Raw genomic sequence first — 18297 nt, 5'->3', positions numbered from 1 at the left:
GGGGCCCACCCCATACCAGCATGACTTCATCTTAATTTAACTAATTATATCTGCAATGACTATTTCCAAAAAAAGTCACATTCTAAGGTACTGGAGGAGGTTAAGATGTCAACATATGAATTGGAGTTATGCACAATTCAATGCATAACGCCTCCTTTCTTGTACATTCAGGAGTGGAATTTTATTATAAAAATATTCAAAGAGCACTCATGTGATAGGTACTTTCCTGGATGTCAACAGATATGGGTTCTGAACTCCATTCAACCATTAACCACTGGTGTGAATATAAACAGGAATTTCATTTCGGTTAATGAGAAGGCTGAGATGTTTGATCTTCAAGGTGCTTTTTAGCTCAAACTTTGTATAATTTTCTTAGCCATTCATTTGAAACACACCTCTTATATGGCCCTTCCTTAGTGTTCCTTGCTTGTTGCTGCACATTTAGATTAGACTTTCAGAATTCTATAGTAATGGAGTCCAGCAATGTTTCTTTAAATAATTCAAGAACTTGGTCTTCCTGCTTCAGAGGCCAATGTCCTGAACTCATAAAGTCAGGCACCATGTCTGTTTCTCTTACTGCTGAATTTCAATAGCTAACATAGTGCCTGGCATTCAATACTCAATAATAGTAAACACTCAATAAATATGTGTTGAATAAATATTGAATGAATGAATGTACTTATTTCAAAATTATTTCCATAAATTTGTCAGCTAGGTTCAACTCCATATATGTTTAAATATTTCCTCCTCACTATTCACATTTCCCTGTAATTACCAATTCCAATGTAACTTAGAGCTCAAAAATCTCATGTTTAATGTCCATAAATCAATGGTTGTCTATAGATAAAATAATTTCAAGGTATCTAAGGGATTATGTGGAATATTTAGGGCACTGTGAAGAAATCAACATACAGGAAACACAGTCATTGTATAAAAACTTGCAGGAAATGACACATAAATTTCCTTCAGTGCAATCTGGTGGAGAAAATTAGCACCTCTCCATGGGCTTTTCTTAATAAATCTTACAGTCTCTATTTCTGTATATATTTTAGATCATTTTATGAAATAGGAGACTGATGTATATATGATATAAAGACTATAAGTGGAAGGTTGAGAATATAGGAAGCATTAATTTCTGTGTTACCGTGATGATATTTGGGCACAGTGGATCATGTATGGTAGTCACAGAAGGTGCATGTGAAGAGTCAAGAACAGTGCTCTACGAATAATAAAATTTATAAACTTTTTTTGTTATTATTATTTAAAGCCCCAAAGAGATTTGGGCTTTTATATAATTTTCAGGGCTTTGACATTATTTCTTTATTTTTAAGACTTGAGATTTAAACTTGCCCTAGGAAAATGGAGGAAGAGGTGTTATTTTTGCAGCTACTGTGTCACATGTGGTTAATCCAAGAGACCTCAGTACTGTCCCATCAATCCCACCACCAACAGGGGGACTTTCAGAGGACATAACCTGCTAAGAGCAATAACAAGCAAAATGTATGAAGTAACCTAATTCTAAAAGCATTTTAATAATTGGAGCGAGAATTTTAAGTTAGCGGAATAGAAACCAAGGAGTATTTCATTCCTCCTTCTATTTCCACCTAACCCAAGTAACCCCTTGCTAGTCAAACTGCAGTAACCCATTTACTGGGAATGGGGAACTGTTTGAAAAATCCTATAGGTACAGAGGTGCCTTCATCTTCCTGAATAGTAAATGGAACAACACTCTTCCAATGACAACGTTAGAAAATTATATCTAGTTTAATTTTTCTCCTACATCCTGGTTTCATTTATGAAACTCTTCCATTCTCCAGGGCTGCCGCTGAAATCAGGAAAGCCTTTCTGCCAAAGAAGAAAAGGTTTCCACGTGACAGAAATACTGTTCAGAGTGATTGATTTAAAAGTGCTGAACTCATATTCAGAGTCTGAAATCCAGGAACCACCAGCTGGGCTGGGATTCAAAATTACAAGGCTGGAGTGAGTTTCTGAGTTGTGATGCATTAAGCAGTGGGGGCAATTGCTTTTCTCACCTATCTCACAAGGGATGGAGGAAGGGAAACATTTAAGAATTAAGAAAAGAAATCTTCGGACTGTTGAGTTACTGCATCTTGCTCTGATAGAGGCAGAATCACAGTTTGCATTTAGTAGGGAAACTTCGGTGAGGAATTTAATAAATCTTTTGGTAACTATGAATTGTTTGAAAGGGGAATTGGAGGAGACTAAACAAATAATAGAGGAGGAAAACCGTATAGATCAGTCACTTTACTAAGGCTGGACCTATGAAATATGTAGGTGGCTGAGAGCATAATGCACCTATTTGAAACAAGCAAAGCATTTCCAGGGTGTGAACTAAAAGGAGATGGTCTACTGGAAAACATATCATTTGAATATTCTGCAAGAAACAGTAAGCATGAACAATGGTGCTAGGAGATTAAGACATATAATGTTCACTTACTCTTTTAATATGGGTACTGTGGTTTTTAACAGATGAATTTATCAGCGGTCTGTTGTTTCTTCTTTTTTCCTTACGCATGCCAAGCTATTTCCTTGCAAGCCATTTTAAATAAAAATATTTTTAAAGGGGACACAATGTTAAAGGAGATGTATAAATAAGACAAGTGTTAATTACAGTGTCTAAAAAGAATGTCTTTATCCTGTAAATCGCAGCCCAACTGTTTACACAGGGTGAGAGCGCTCCATTCTGGAGCTGCACTTTCCATCAAGTCACGGAGTGTAAATCTAGGCAATAAATGATCAGAAGGTACTGTACTGTGTAACTTGTACAATGTTCATAAAACAAATTAATGAACAAATAAATATCCTCTGATGGATGACCTGGCAAAAGTATATCTCACAAAAATGCCTTCGTCTTTTGTTGGGGAGAATGGCACGGAAGTGACATCTCTTTGAACAGTGTGGCTGGTCTCAAAGAGATTAATGTTTGGAAAGTAATCTTAGTGCCTGATCTGAGAGCCTTGACATCGGCCAAACCACTGTGGCTGTCAGTGGGGGACCTGCCTGTGGCAAGGACATGGGAATCAAGCTAGACTCTCACCTTCTGGTCACAAAGCCACCAACCCACTTGAAATTCTCAGAGACTGAAGTATTGATTTGTATCCCCAGACAGAAGTTTGTGGGGCTTCATTCTGAGTAGAAGTAACCCTATAAGCTCGAAAATCTGTAAAGGAAGATGACTTTCCTTAAAGAAATGCTCAAAAAAAAAATGAAAATGCCAGTTACTGTCTCCCGAGTTTGGGTGGGAGGGTATACACATGTCCTGAGCCAGATTTGCTGAGCTGACTTCACAATGAACACCCCTCTCGTGATGCTCATTTGTCGGGTAGGCATATATGATGGCTCTATAGTCCTCAACATGAAGTCTAAATTCTGTGGTGTGGCCTTTAAGATCCTGATTAATACGACTGGGTTTCTCATCCATGATCAAGTCTCAGCAATTCCAAATGGAAATATTTCTACTTTTTCCTCCCTTTCTACATCATCTCTGGCTCTTCCAACTCTTATTCCTATTTTCCTCTCCAAAGTTTTGTGCATACTGCTTCTTCCTTGGCCTTACATTTACCCTCCTTTCCTCCTCTGGGAATACATTCCCAGTCCATCCTACAAGGTACAAATTAAGCCCTCATTTCTCGGTGAAGCTTTCCCAACTGTTCCATCCTGTGATGATTTCTCCATTATTTGAATTTTTGGATTTAGAACTTGACAGCACACTGAATACCTTTTCTTGTAATTGTTTGACTTCTGTTTGTTTTACTTTCCAAAGTACTTCTAAGACTTTCAGGTCAGAGACTGTCCTATACAAAGCCACTGCACTTCATGTGAATATTTAAAATAGGCAATTTGAAATAGTGCAACTTAAAATATTAATAACACCTATGCACAAAGTTTGAAATAATTATTTAAAAATTAATTTATAATTTTAAAAAGTCATCAAGAATCTTACAACTTCAAAGTTTTATGTTTTAGCCTCATAAAAGCATCTCTTTAGCTGCTAAACAGAAATATTCTTATTCTGTCAGTATCATTTGAGCCACGCTTCTATTTATCTGAAACTTTTCATAAGTTGTTTTGGTAACTATTTTGTGGTTATTTTAATTTCAATATAATTATCATTTTAAAATTAAAATCTATTAAAAGTGAATCCAATCATTTGTCAACATTAATACTAATAATTAGTACTAAAGAAATATGCACCAAATAAATAACTTTGAATTGGAAGTTAGATTTGATAAGAAGATATCAAGAAAGCCAAATAGCCACCATAATGTACCTTGAATCATTTGGGACAAAGACCTCTGTGAAATTTTGGAGAGAGTATGGTGAACAAAATAGGCAACGTTAACATTAAATACATTTTAGTATTCTCAAAAACTGTAAAATAATCCAGTCAAGAATGATTTTTAAATGGAAAAAAAAAAAAGCCTCACCATGTGGTGTGGCTGTAAGATACCCTTAATCTTCCCCAAAGCTATGAAGGCCAGAGATATATGAATGAATTCTGGCATGCCAGGCCTCTGCTTTGTATTTCTCCCATTAATTATGTAAATTCTGAATTCTGGAGAATCACACACACCTTTCCTTCATTAGGTTGTTCCTTATAGCATAAGCTTACCAGATAAAATATAGGATGCCCAGTAAAATTTAAATTTTGGATAAACAATAAAGAAATAGTTGGTATAAGTTTTCCCTAAATATTGCATGAGATCTACTTATAATAAAAATATTCATTGCTTATCTAAACTTCAAATTTAACTGGGTGCCCTCTATTTTAGAAACTAGCTGAATGATTTATAATAATTAAAACACTATTTTGTGCGTGTGTATGTGTGTGCGCACAATAACCCAGTTCGAAAGATACTTAATTATGAGTCATCTGATACAGTCTTTCACCACCACTTCCTGGGCACTTAGTTGATACACATAATCTTCCCAAAGATCTTCATGATTCTTCCAACTAGAATCACTCTTTCATCTGTTGTCCAAATACAATTTGTGCTTTTCCTTGGGCACTGATTCATATATTCAACAAATATTTATTGAGCACCTACTAAGAGCCAGCCACTGTTCTAGGCTCGGGAGACTAGTAATGAACAAAATGGACAAAGATCCTGCTTTCATGGAGTTTACATTCAAGTGGCAGAAACAAAGAAATGGCCTACAAATTATATAGTTTGTCTGGTGGTGATAAATTATCTGAAGACAAATAAAGCAGGATAAAGAAGATGGAGGGTGGGGGTATGGAGTGGAGGTATCCTTCAGTAGGTGGTCAGGGAAGGCCACTTTGATAAAGTCCCAATTTAACGGACACCCGAAGAAGTAGGAGTGTGAGCTATGCAGATATCTAGGGTAAGAATATACAGGCAAAGGGAGCCTAAAAATAACAGAGTATGCTTGTTGTGTTCCATGAGTGGTAAGAAAGCCAGTGTGCCCAGAAGTGAGAGAGCAAAGTGGAGAGGAAGGGAGAAGAGAAGAAAGAGATAGCTTGGGGCCACATTCAAGTTATTTCTGAGTAGATCATACCTGGAATGCAAGACAGTAAACTCCTCTCTGGCAAGGACCATGAACTGGGGAATACGGGCAATACTGTTTGAATGTGAGATTGATGTGGCTGGGGCATTTATCTCTCTGTAGATTACAGCTCTGATTTAGTAGGAGGAAGGGCTGGGAATTGTTCTTTCACTGCTCCAGTTGGTTTCCTCCTAAACATGAAAGTTTGAATGATTAGAGTGCGTTTCCTACATCTGAGAGAGATGACCTTTTGCTGAAGCCACATCAGCCAGTGCATTATCTGTCTAGAATAGCTAAGAGAATTCTTGCTCCACAGTCATTGGTAATCCATATTTCTTTAACAGTACCCATAATTCTGCCTAAATCATAACAAATTAGAAGTAAATGTTTGCTAAACTGAGTTCTTGAGCCCCTCAACCTTTACTTCCATTCATTGGGTTGATGCTATTTGGTAACTACAAAAGCTTCATCAATTCAATAAGGATGGAAATTGCCCTATTTCACATGATACCATTTGTCGACCTGTTCTTCTCCCAGATGTGACATTGTTCCAGAGATTCTTCCAAATTTTTAACTCAAATTGCATCAAGTGGTTATCATGAATGGTCACTAGTGATACTTTCCTTCATCCAGTTCCTTTCTTATGCAGTGTTATCTCTACAGATGATGCTGCTGTTAATAGATAACCCCACACTGTATTCATCTGTCCTGGCATCTTCTGCTCATTACCAATATGCACATTTTTGACCGCAGAAACAAATAATAACATTTTGACCCCATCTGACCCCATTTATTTTTTTTGTGACTGCAAAATCCAAGTCTTGAATGCTTGTAGCAAGGTAACTGTCCTTGACCCATTGGTGATCTTTTTTTCTGCCTTCAAGACACACATTCAGTCCTCATGTTCTTTCCTGCAAATTCCAATCTCCTAATCTTTGAGCCAGAAGGTCTCCACAGTAATCCCATAACTTCCCTCTGTTGACGCATTCACTCTTATCCAGTGAAAATTCTTTCAATTTTTCCCTTCCCGTCTTTTTTCTCTGTATAATGTGGGAGCTCAATAAATATGGATTGCATGACTAGTGACTAGTTTGTATGTGTCACACTGTCTGATTTTCTTCATTTAACATTTCCTCAAGCACCACTTTCTTGCAGACACCTATTGTGAAGAACTACCTTTCCAAAGTGATCATCATTTATACACTTACTCATATTTGGCCAATATACTAAAGTTACAAACAAAGAGATGAGGTGGAGTTGAGTGATGAGTTATCAGAGAATGTTCTATGAAGTGAGGTCAATAAATGTCCCATTCAAATTTAAATTCACATTGTGAGTCACAAAATCTCTATTTCCTAAAAGTTTCCTGGTCTGTCCCACATGATAGATATTTAGCAGATACATTTAAAAAAGCCACCATGTCTCTAATCCACAAAGCTCTTTCTCTTTTGGTAACATTAGTAAAAGAAAAACACATTTATTTTCCTTGTTAAGCTTAAAACAACAGGCAAAGCAAGCTAAGGTTTCTTCCTGCTCTGCCGTGCCTCTCTTTCTCTTTCAGCTGAATTATAGTCTTACTATTACTCTGAATGAAGATTACAATGAACAGTTACCTTCAAGTAGACAACCAGGTTGGGATTTGGGGGGCCCATAACTGTTCCCCAGTGGTTAGTCCTTCCCTTTCTGGAAACACAGTCTTCAGATGTATTTGTTCTTCTACCCACATAGATGTTCCCCAAAACCATTCTGTGGTTCTTCTCCTTACTGTGTTTCTTCCTAAATTCTACTATGGCAATCTGGGCACACATCCAGCATCAGTAAATGAAAACCTCTTCATGCAGCCCAGCTTCAGCATTGCATACCAGCAGTTGAATGCTGTCTTTCCTGTCCCACATCCAAACGTTAGCATATACAATATCAATAAGCTGTTCCTTTCATCTTCTCAACACTGTGGAGGTGTTTATATTTGTGTGGGACATTTAAGCAATTCCAGCCAATGGGCTTTTACATCGGGCTAGGCCCCAGGCAGGGAGCAGCCTCAATTGGAAACAGGAACTGAAAGTGTTCTTGGTAAAATTCTGTATCTGCCCAAATGTAGCTGTCTAACTCAATGCCTGACCTTCTTTAAAAAGGTCATCCTCAGAATTATGGGGCAGTTTGATAAGCTGGAGTATACTAATTTATTGGACATTAAAAAAAGAGGAAATTTTATTATGGATTACTCTGCTTTCTTGAAAACTTTTTTTGTAATTAAAAACATCTGGAAGGCATTTTAATATATCATAAACAAGAGGAAATCCAAAGCACGTGACTTCTAAGAAAATGATGCAAATTGAATTCCTTGCCAAAATTTACTGTAATCTGTTTTCCTTTTTTTCCGGGGTGGGAGTTTGAAGGTGAGGGATTCAAGAAAGGAGAGCAAATGAGAACAGCATTGAGAATTCTGCAGAGAAACAGTCATTTCAAAATTCGTCTACTGCTATTTTTGGCCAGTGTTAGAAGACATTACACACTGGCAGAGTCTCTGAAATATATTTGGTTTCTTCTTAAAAATTAGTCATTGTACTGGTAAATTTCTTTCTGAAATAGGCAAATAATTACATAAACAGAAACTAAGTGTTCGTAATAAGAAGTAGAAGGAAACATCTTCCAGGGTGAACTTAGGTAAAAAACAAGCTATGCTTAGTACTTTATTCTTCCTCTTTATACCCATTTTTTATTTGGATAATAGCATAATACACGCAGTTCTAATATACAGCACCCAAAATTGATGTCTGCATACAACATTGCAAATGTTTCTCAATTTGTCTTTCATCAGATGGGCATAAGCTAGCTTACAATATAAATGATGTTATTTTGAGGACTTTCTTCTTTATTTAACCCTGGAGATAAATGGAAAATAATCATCAATCTCAGGAATTGAGTTCTTTTAATATTGTGGGTAATACACACACACACACACACACACACACACACACACACACAAACACTCCTCCGTAAAACAAACCTAACAGTAACAATGTGGCCAATGGTCACCTTATTTGGCTTCCAATTCTTGGATGGACACGATAATTTTATGAAAACAACTTTGATGCAGAGTATGTTTTAAACTATATAAATAGTTTATGAAAGCTCATTGAACTGCTGTAAATATGTACTTACACAAAGAAAGAATCAGTGGTATTTTTAAAGATGGGGGAACCTATTATTTTGCTGGACAAATTCCAGATTTGGTATTTTTTTAAAAAAAGCATGTGAACTGAAGGAAAACAAACGTCTGTTCAAATTGTAGCTTTGCACTTTATAGCAGTGACTTCTTTGAATTTCAAGCTCTTTGCCTCTAAAACAGAAGATTACTCATATTTTCTAAGAATTAAATGAGATAATACTTATGTATAAAGAATCTGATTCTGGAATATAATGGGACCTTGAATGATAGCTATTTTTATTATTGGTATTAAATGTATTATTATGCAAATAATTCCATAAAGAAAACAGCCAGTGGCAAGGCTATTTACTGTTCTAATTATTTTTCAGGAGGGTGCTATTCTGCTTTGCCTCTTTCTTTCTGCTCAAGAAGTTGATCAATTGATTGAATGATGAATTCATCCCTTCAGCACATTTTACCATGTGGGTGTGGGCCCTGCCTCTACCACTCCAGACACTGAGGCAGTAACCTTAGGAGGCTTAGATGTGGTCCTAACAGTCAAGGAGTTCTCAGTCTATGTAAAGTAACAACTAACTAAAAAACTTCCATTTATTTAGTGCCAGATGTTGTGAGAGATGCTGAAGATAAGAAATAAGCAAGACAAGCTTTCTGCTCTGCAAGAGGTGTTCAGGGCTGCATTTGTCCTTCCAAGCAAAGATAGAGGTAACTACTGGCCAACTGAGAAGGTCATCAGTGTTGACTATGGGAGTTGAGGGATGGATCAGAAGTCAAAGTATACTTTTATGTAATGTGGAAGATCGAAATAAAATTAATAAAAATCAGTATTTAGAGTTCAATTTACAAATATTGATAAGAAAGAAACTTGCTCATAGAAAAATGCTATGCATTAATTAAGTCCATTAAGGAGTGTATAAACCCTATTAGGAAGTTTACATTTTCCAGATAGTTGGAGCTAGTTATATGGGGTTTGGGGGTGGAGAGTAAGATATTCAAAGAGGATGGAGACTGAAACAAGAGAGACATGGTTCTACATTCCAACTCTGTAGTTTTTCAACATGAAGAATTGAGCCAGTTATATAACCTTTCTTAGCTTTGATTTCCTCACCTGCAAAATAAGAATAATATATATTCAGAGTTGCTGTGAGGATTAATGTTAATTTATATTAAGAATTTGGCAGATGGTAGCACTCAATAAATGATGTCTGTTATTATGGCCATTATTATTATCATCTTTAATTTAATTTAAAACCACTTTCCCTGCAATGAAAATACAATTCCTATCATTTATAAATTTACACACTTCTCCTGTTTTGATGTGGACATTAGCTAGTGTTTGGTCATTGGCCATGATATGTGTTGGAAGTTTTGATTATTTACTATTTTCTAAGAACTTTATTTTAAAAATGCTAAGTATAGCTCTTTCAAAACGACAGCCAGTGTTTTATAAAATTTAAGAAAAGCTAATGTGAAAAAGAAAGAATAATTTAAAACCCATATTTGAAGTAGATGATAGTGGATTATATCTACCACTCTCCTGATTCCTCTGTCCTTAATAGGAGCTCAAAGCAACAGTCTGAATAATACTCAACTACAGATTAGGTGAGTGAGAACAGACTTTTATTACAAGGGAAATCACAAGGCTAATTTGCACTGACTAGTTTAAACAACAGTCTACCAACTACACTAATCTGAGAAAATATTACACGGAGACAGAAATGGATGGGACCAGGCTAAGATAATGCTTTTTCTTTTCACATTCATATTTCAGAATCACGATATCTTAAAATAGGTTGTCAGATGGGTCAATGGTCCATACTATTTCATTTTATCACTAAATACCAAAAAAAAAAAAAGTTTATGGAATCTGCATGTTGAAATAGGCTTCCATAAGCCCAAATCTAATAGTTGTTAGTTACATGAGAGGCACGAATAACATTAAAACCTTCCATGAGAGAAGTATGTGTAGTAGACCAGGGATTCCATCATAAATATTGCTATGAAGAGTATGGTATAAAAAAATTAAAGCAATCAACTGCAGATAAAATATTAATGTTACAAAAACATGTGCTGTATTGAGAGAAAGATATGGGGAAGCAAAATAAGATGCACTAGTATACATAGAATATTAATAGCTGAGTCACCAATTTTGTTTAAGCCTGACATGTTATCTATTACCTTCATAGGATTCAGCATAGTCTTTTTCTCATTTTGGATCTTGGCCTATAGTGATATTCTTTAGATTGCAATATATACTCATATGGTTTACCAATTTGTATTGTCAACCAGTCCGTGTACGTACATTTTGAAGGGATATTTAGCTTTTGCTAGTGGAGCCATTTACAGATCAGAAAGTAAAACAAAGGGGAAACCTCTCAGTTTAACATTAAGAAATAAACAAAACAAAAACAAATAAACAAAAAACTCTCCAGAATTAGAACAAGGTAAGTATATTAGAACAAGATGAATATGCTCAATGATCATTAGCTATAACCTTATGCACTTAAGGATGTCAGTCACCATCTAACAGATAAAAAGTGTAAAAAATATTTAGAGATGTTACTCACACTGCCCATGTTAAAGTATTACAGCCATAAGAGGCTATCAGTAAATTTTAAAACAATGCCCAATTACTCCTCTTTCTCTGTGCTCAGTTACTGATACTATCTGCCAAGCTATAGTCAAACTCTGTAAATAAATAAACCAATAAAGCCCTTGAGGAAAAGTGCTTAACCTACAACACAGTGATTTTGTAGCTTGAAAAGAAAAACTTTGGAAAATAAACTTTTGCAGAATAATACTAGAAACTATATATTTATCCTTCTACCTAAGGTATTAAAAAAACACAGGCAATAAGGTTCGTTAATTTAACAGAATAATGTTGAACCAAACTGCGTACCGGTGTTATTTTGGAGAATAAAATGGACTTGGTCTGTGTTCTCACAGAGCTTATGGTCCACTATATTATCCCTAATATCCTTCTTATCCTTCTTTATACATTCAGGGAAGATAGATATTAACCAAACAATCATCCAACCATATAAACTCTGCCTAGAATGTAAAGAGCAAAGGTGTGCATGGTAGAAAATAATGCTGCAAAAGTAGGAAATCTGAAGTCTCGCATGTAAACTTCATCTCAGTTGTAGCCCTCAGTTTCCTAATGAGTAATATTACAGATGAGATAAAATTTCTGATTTCTTCCTGCATTATCACGTTATGAAAAATGAAAAAAATACTAATCTTTGAGAGAAAATGTTATATAAATCCTAGATATTCTCATTTATATCAATTTATTCAACACAGTTTGGTTGTATGCTCATGAGACTCAAGAAGAAACTCATCATGGTCCTGCTCACTTAAAACAGTAGAATAGGGCTTCCCTGGTGGCGCAGTGGTTGGGAGGATCCCACATGCTGCAGAGTGGCTGGGCCCGTGAGCCATGGTTGCTGAGCCTGCGCGTCCGGAGCCTGTGCTCCACAATGGGAGAGGCCACAACAGTGAGAGGCCCACGTACCGCAAACAAAACAAAACAAAACACAGTAGAATAAAATATATTCACTAGAAATCTTAATAAAAAGAATGATAATGATCATGTGACTATAGAAGGAAAATGAGATTGGGCTCTCAGATGATGGAAAAAGACCATTTTGACTGGAGAAGTGGTCAGTAGGCTGAACCTTGACATATAGGTAAGATGTAGGTTTGTGAAAATGGCAAAGAGAGAGTTCAGGAGGAAAAAACTAGGCAAGAATCAAAAAGGCCCTAACATTTGGTCAGTTAGACAATCTATCCTCCAGGTTTTCCCAGGTACTTATGATCTAGACATAAGCTAGAAGCTCAGGATCCTGAGCTATGTGACAGGAACACTGAGAGACAGGCTGCAGTGGGACTGACAGCTAGATTATGGCTGATCTTGACTGAAAATTAATGAATCTTCACTTTGGTAAGCAAAGATAATCACTGAACTTTTTACTGTGATCACAGCTCTTCCTTGGGAAGATTAATTTCGCAGTTTTTTGCCGAGTTGGTAAGAGATAAGGCAAGGCCTACAAGAAATAGGTTAGGAGAAATGGAAATGGGAAGGTTTGGAGTGATCTAAATATTAGAAGACTGAGTAGTTGAATTACTTAGGGGGTGAGGAAAAGAAAATAATCTAAAACCACCCCCATGTTTCAAGCTCAGTTTACTGAGGGAATATGACAGTCAGTGGTGTGCTAGAAAATGTTCAACAATCTGCTTGAACAAGAGAAAGAAAGAAAGAAAGAAAGAAAGAAAGAAAGAAAGAAAGAAAGAAAGAAAGAAAAGGAGAGAAAGAACAAAAGAAGGAGAGAAAGAGAGGGGGAAGGAGGAAGGGAGGAAGGGAGGAAGAAGAAGAAGAAGAAGAAGAAGGATGAGGAGGAGAGGAAGGAGAGGAAGAAGGAGAAGAAAAGGAAGGGGAAGAGGAAGGAGGAGAAGAAGAAGAAAACAAAGCCCTGATTTGTAGCATTTGCCATTATCTGTGGTGTAAATGCTTCCACTATGGCCAACCTCAGAGTTGGGAAGAGATGCACACAGTGAACCCTCATATGCTGGTAAGAGCCAGGTCTAGCACATGGCTGCCAGTCATGGACACAGAGGAATGAAGATGAGGAGATCCAAAAAGGGAGCTGGGAACTTCAACTTTGGACACATTGAATTGGCAGGAATTACTGGGAGTATCTAAATGGCAATATTCAGCAAACAGTTGGAAATGCTGGATTGTAGTCCCGTGGTGAAATCAGCCATATATATAAATGATATTAAAGGTAAATAAGATTACCTAGGTAGAGGATTCAGGGAGAGAAAAAATAGAAATAATGACAGAATCTTAGAAAATATCTGTATTGGGGAAGCAAGGGGAGGCAGGAAAAGAATAGTCTGGAGAGGTAGGAGGCAAATCAGAAGAGTGCTAGAAGCCAGGAGTGCTAGAAACCAAGACACACATCTTAAGAGGGCTTGGCTAAAGTGCCAAGGGTGGGAGGGAGGTCAAGGATAATTACATTGAAATAAAAGTCTTCGAGATGAGTCTCTTTAGGTGGCTGGGACCCTGGAGGATGCAGTTTCAGCAGAGCTGTGGGTTGATAGAGAGTTTCCGCAGTGTATATCTTCTCATTCTCTTAATATGTTTGACAGTGAAAGGAATGAGAAAAGATGAAACAGTAGCATCTTTTTTTTTTGAGTTATTATTATTTTAATGGAAATTTAGCTGCAACATTAGAAGAAAAACAAACTTTCATAAGTCTCGTGAGTAGCAAAAATGGCTTTAGTCCAAAGTTAAAAGCTTGTGAGCCCCAATGGGGCTGACCCTAGGGCTGCCCATTATTTGCTATGAGCCTCGCTTAGTCAGACCATTTGGGAGAAGAGAGACTCTCATGGGCAGCTGTGACCAAGCAAACAGAAGCAGTGGAATGAGTCAACATGAATCACATGAAGAGGATGAATATGACAAAGGATTTGCTTTAAGGAAAATATGGGGGTGGGGAGAATGAGGGAGACAATGCCAAGAACAAATATCTGAAAAAATACATTTTTCTAGAATGACTTGTGTTGTTCAGCCAGTTTAAAGCTTAACATAACAAAACTGTCTTCTGAGCCCACAATTCTTATTATTTTCCAAGTTGTTCCCCACGTTGTTTTCTTCTTGCCTGGAATAGATGATTTCCTCATTACCCCATTTCCAGATTCTACCCAAAATAGTAAGTCTAGCCCATCCTACTTCCTCCTTAATGTCTTCTCTAACTCAATATTTTCAAGATGCTCAGATAGACTACACTGTGTTGTCTATGCAATGCATAATAAAGAACAATAAATATCTATTAAGTACTTATTACAAGCAGTGTGCATGTGTTGACACAGTCATTCCAAGTCTTGTACAGTATTCTGATTATTTTATGTATGCATCTGGTTACTTACATTTGAAAAGTTAGGATCTTATATTTTCCTTTTGTAAACTTTTTTTTTTATATAAGGCACAGTTATAGGCTGGTTAAAAAACTATTAACTGATGCTTGTTGAATTGGATTGAAATTAAAAAAAAACAAAAAAATTTTCACTGAAATCTTTATGTGTAGTATAAGATAGAAACTCTTGTATAGCTGAAGATAAACTATAGTGTATCTTTGTTTAAAACACTTTGTTTTTAAAAGTAGGTTCTGGAGAAAAGGAATGGTTCTTCTAAGAAATGAATTTGGAAACAACTGGAAGATAAAAGTAATTTATCAATATCATCAATTCAACTCTAACAGGGAAAAGACTTTTTGAAATAAATTAATTGACCCTCCCCCTATTCAGCCAGAGGCATACATTATTTGAGGCAGGATTTGGATTATTAAAGCAGGAATACAAAGAGGAAAGAAAAAGTCAGTGTTCTAGGAAGGTTGTTGTTTTTTATTTTTTATCAGTGTGTAGTGAGACAAAATTTATAAATAAGAATTGGTGGCAAAAGAAAGGGGCTTTCTAAATTCCAAGAACAATTCACCTATACAAGTTAAATCTTGGAGGTATGAAAATATGTTTTAGTATATAGAGAAAAAGAAAACTTAATGTAGGGAAAGCTCAACTTCAACAAAAGAAAGCAAAGGATATAGTCCTGATACTGATTCTGAGAGAATTTAAGGAGAGGAGACAAGAATCCTAATTTTGTGTCCTGGCTTTCCCCTGAGGAAGTTGCAAGAGGTAAGAGGGAAGGATTGAAAAAATTGTCTGTACATGATGTTTCAGATATAGCTCAGGAAAATTACAGACCTCTGAAGAAAATACCTCAGGTCAGAATGATGATGGCCACAAGATGCCATCTAAGATGTTTCTAGGATGTCCTTTAAAAATTGCTGTCCTAGAAGTATTTAATCAGAGGAAAGTCTTGAGAAGGACCTTCACAGGGTGGCTTACATCAACATCGGGGTAACCTCTATAGAGGAGAAAGGGCTGCATGACATACTGAGGCAGAGAGGAAGGGATAGTAGGGAAGAGATCTAGATGTTCCCTTAAGAAAGTACAATAGGAGGCACAAGAACATAGTTGAATTGAGAAGCAACAGATGTTCAATGAGATCACCATGGTGAGACTAGGAGTAGATAAAAGGATGCTGACCAGAGGTACTGTAGAATCAATGAGAGCTGAGGTAAGGCTGATAGGCCAGTGAAAGCTGAGCTGGATATATCTTTGAAATTTACAAACCATGAATTTCAGCAGTGGCATTATGTTCATCTCCCCTTCAAGACCACCCCCCCAATAAACCCAAAAAACAAAAAAAAAGCAGTATTAACAACAATACAGTGGGCACTAGTGTCAGATGGCTAGTGACTAAAGAGACCAGACTGGCTTTGTCACATCATAGAGCAGCAAAGATATGAAGGACAACATGAAGACCTTCTTCCTTTTTGCAAGGTGGATACAGAAGCTTCTCCATGAACCTAGACACCATCTCGAGGAAAAAGACAGAAAGAAGAGAAATACCACTAAGAAAAACTTGCCTTTAAATTAACTGAATATTTACCCCAAGACTTTGTTTAAATGCATGAGTCTGGGATTCCTTTAATTACCAAGTTTAAGTTTTTATTCACTGATACCCAACAGGATGGAGAGCTTGAACATTTAGATTAGTCATGGCAAATGAATGGCAACATTTCTTTTTGCACATTTTGACTCACAGACTACACATTTTAATACATAAACTAAGAGGAGAGTAACAAAAATGTTGAAAAACATGGTTTTCTTCAAACCATTTTTTAAGTTGCCACAATATTTTGCTGTCATTTTTTCATTTACAGTCAAAAGTAGATAAAGAAAATAACTGAAGACAATTTTTTCTTTGTACAAGAAAGTAGTCTACGTAGAGAGATCTGAATAGAAATGGTAAAGCAAGGCACAATCTCACAACACAGGATTAAGCTATTAAGACTAGTGCTACTGCTAGGAAACTGAGCACAATCCACATTTTCAACATCTGAAGCATTACAAATGAAGGGAAAAACTTTCTTTTCTAAAACAAACAATGATTAAATAAAATAAATTAAAGTTTATTAATAAAGGTATAGTATCTAGAAAGTTGTGTTTATTTAAATCTTGATCTAAAATTGTGTCCTTCTTTTGATATACTATGGAAATATTAAAATGCAGCAATGTATCTATTACTTATTTTAACAGATGTTTTATTTTATAAGAAAAAGCTTAATTGAGGGAAAACATATACTATATGAAATTCAGAAATTTATGACTGTACATTGCCTTATAGAATGGACTCATATTCATAAGCCAGACATCATCAATAACCTGTTGGCAGATACCCAGACAGGAGATGCAGTTTTAGGGAGGAGTCCCAAAGCTGTTAGGTGGCAACAGATACCACATTAATAAAGACACAATTTTACAAGTAATCTGTATATGATATTGAGATTATCATAGAAGTTGAAGAAACCTTGTCAATTGAAATTTGAGTTTTTTTAAATATAAAAATAAATCTGCATGGAACTATTTCTTTCTGGCTGAAAACTGTTAGTTTATTAAAAAACAAAATTTTGGTATAGTTACTTGGAAGACATATATTTACTATTGCATGGTGCTTTCCAATGCTCTTGAAAAAGTCATTCATATTTATTGTTATATTATTTTTCTGAAGAATTACCATTGTATAGCTCAGCAAATACCACATAATACCACAAATTTTATAATAAAAATATTAAAATAACTTGATAGTTGTATCTTCTTATATTCTCCCTCCCAATCTATGTTTATTTGTTTAAAAAAAAAAAAAACACTAAGAAGAATTTTGAAGATTAAATTTCCCACAGTTGTGCCTTTGGTGAAGAAATGTTATAAAAGTGAAAATGCAAACATTAAAAGAAGATACAAATGTGTAATATGGATATACAAACATAATTAATGTAATCAAAGGAGAAGAAATAAAAACAAAATTTCAAATTTTTGCCCTCTAACTTTGGCAGAAAGTTGTTTGTTTTGTTTTATTATTAATACTCATGCTTGCCACTGGACAGTAAGAGAGAAACTCTCATCCACAGTTGATGGAAGCACAATTTGGTGCAATCTTTCTGTAAATCACTTTGAAAACATGTATGGAATGTCTACAAATGTTCATAGAGTTTGAACCACAATCTCCATACCTGAGAATTTAACCTAAAGATATAGAGGTATGTCAGGGAATCATATGCAAGCACTTTCACTGGATATTTATTATAAGGGAAAAATGGAAATACGCTAAATGTCCAAAGATAAGAAACTGATCAAATCAATACAGAACTCTTTTTGCTTGCCCAGTTTAAAGATGGCAATATGAGCTCCTGAATTCATTTCTCCACTTGCCTACATCAAACTTGACCCAAGGGGCCATTTCATTCCAGGATTAATCCATTTGTTAATGATGTAGTATGTTGTTCATTAAGAACATTTTCTAAGGGTATATAAGACAACAGAAAATGCTCACCATGAAAGTTTTTGTTAGTGTGCGTGTATTCGGGAGGGGGAGGGAAATAGTCCAAAATGCTAATAGAGTTAATCTCTCAGTGGTAAAATTTTCTTCTTTAACTTTTCTCCTTTTGACTTTTCTTCTTTAACTTTTCTGAATTTTA

The sequence above is a fragment of the Orcinus orca genome, chromosome 1 (genome assembly GCF_937001465.1).
Source record: "Orcinus orca chromosome 1, mOrcOrc1.1, whole genome shotgun sequence".
Taxonomy (NCBI): Eukaryota; Metazoa; Chordata; class Mammalia; order Artiodactyla; family Delphinidae; genus Orcinus; species Orcinus orca.
This window is presented reverse-complemented; position numbering follows the sequence as displayed.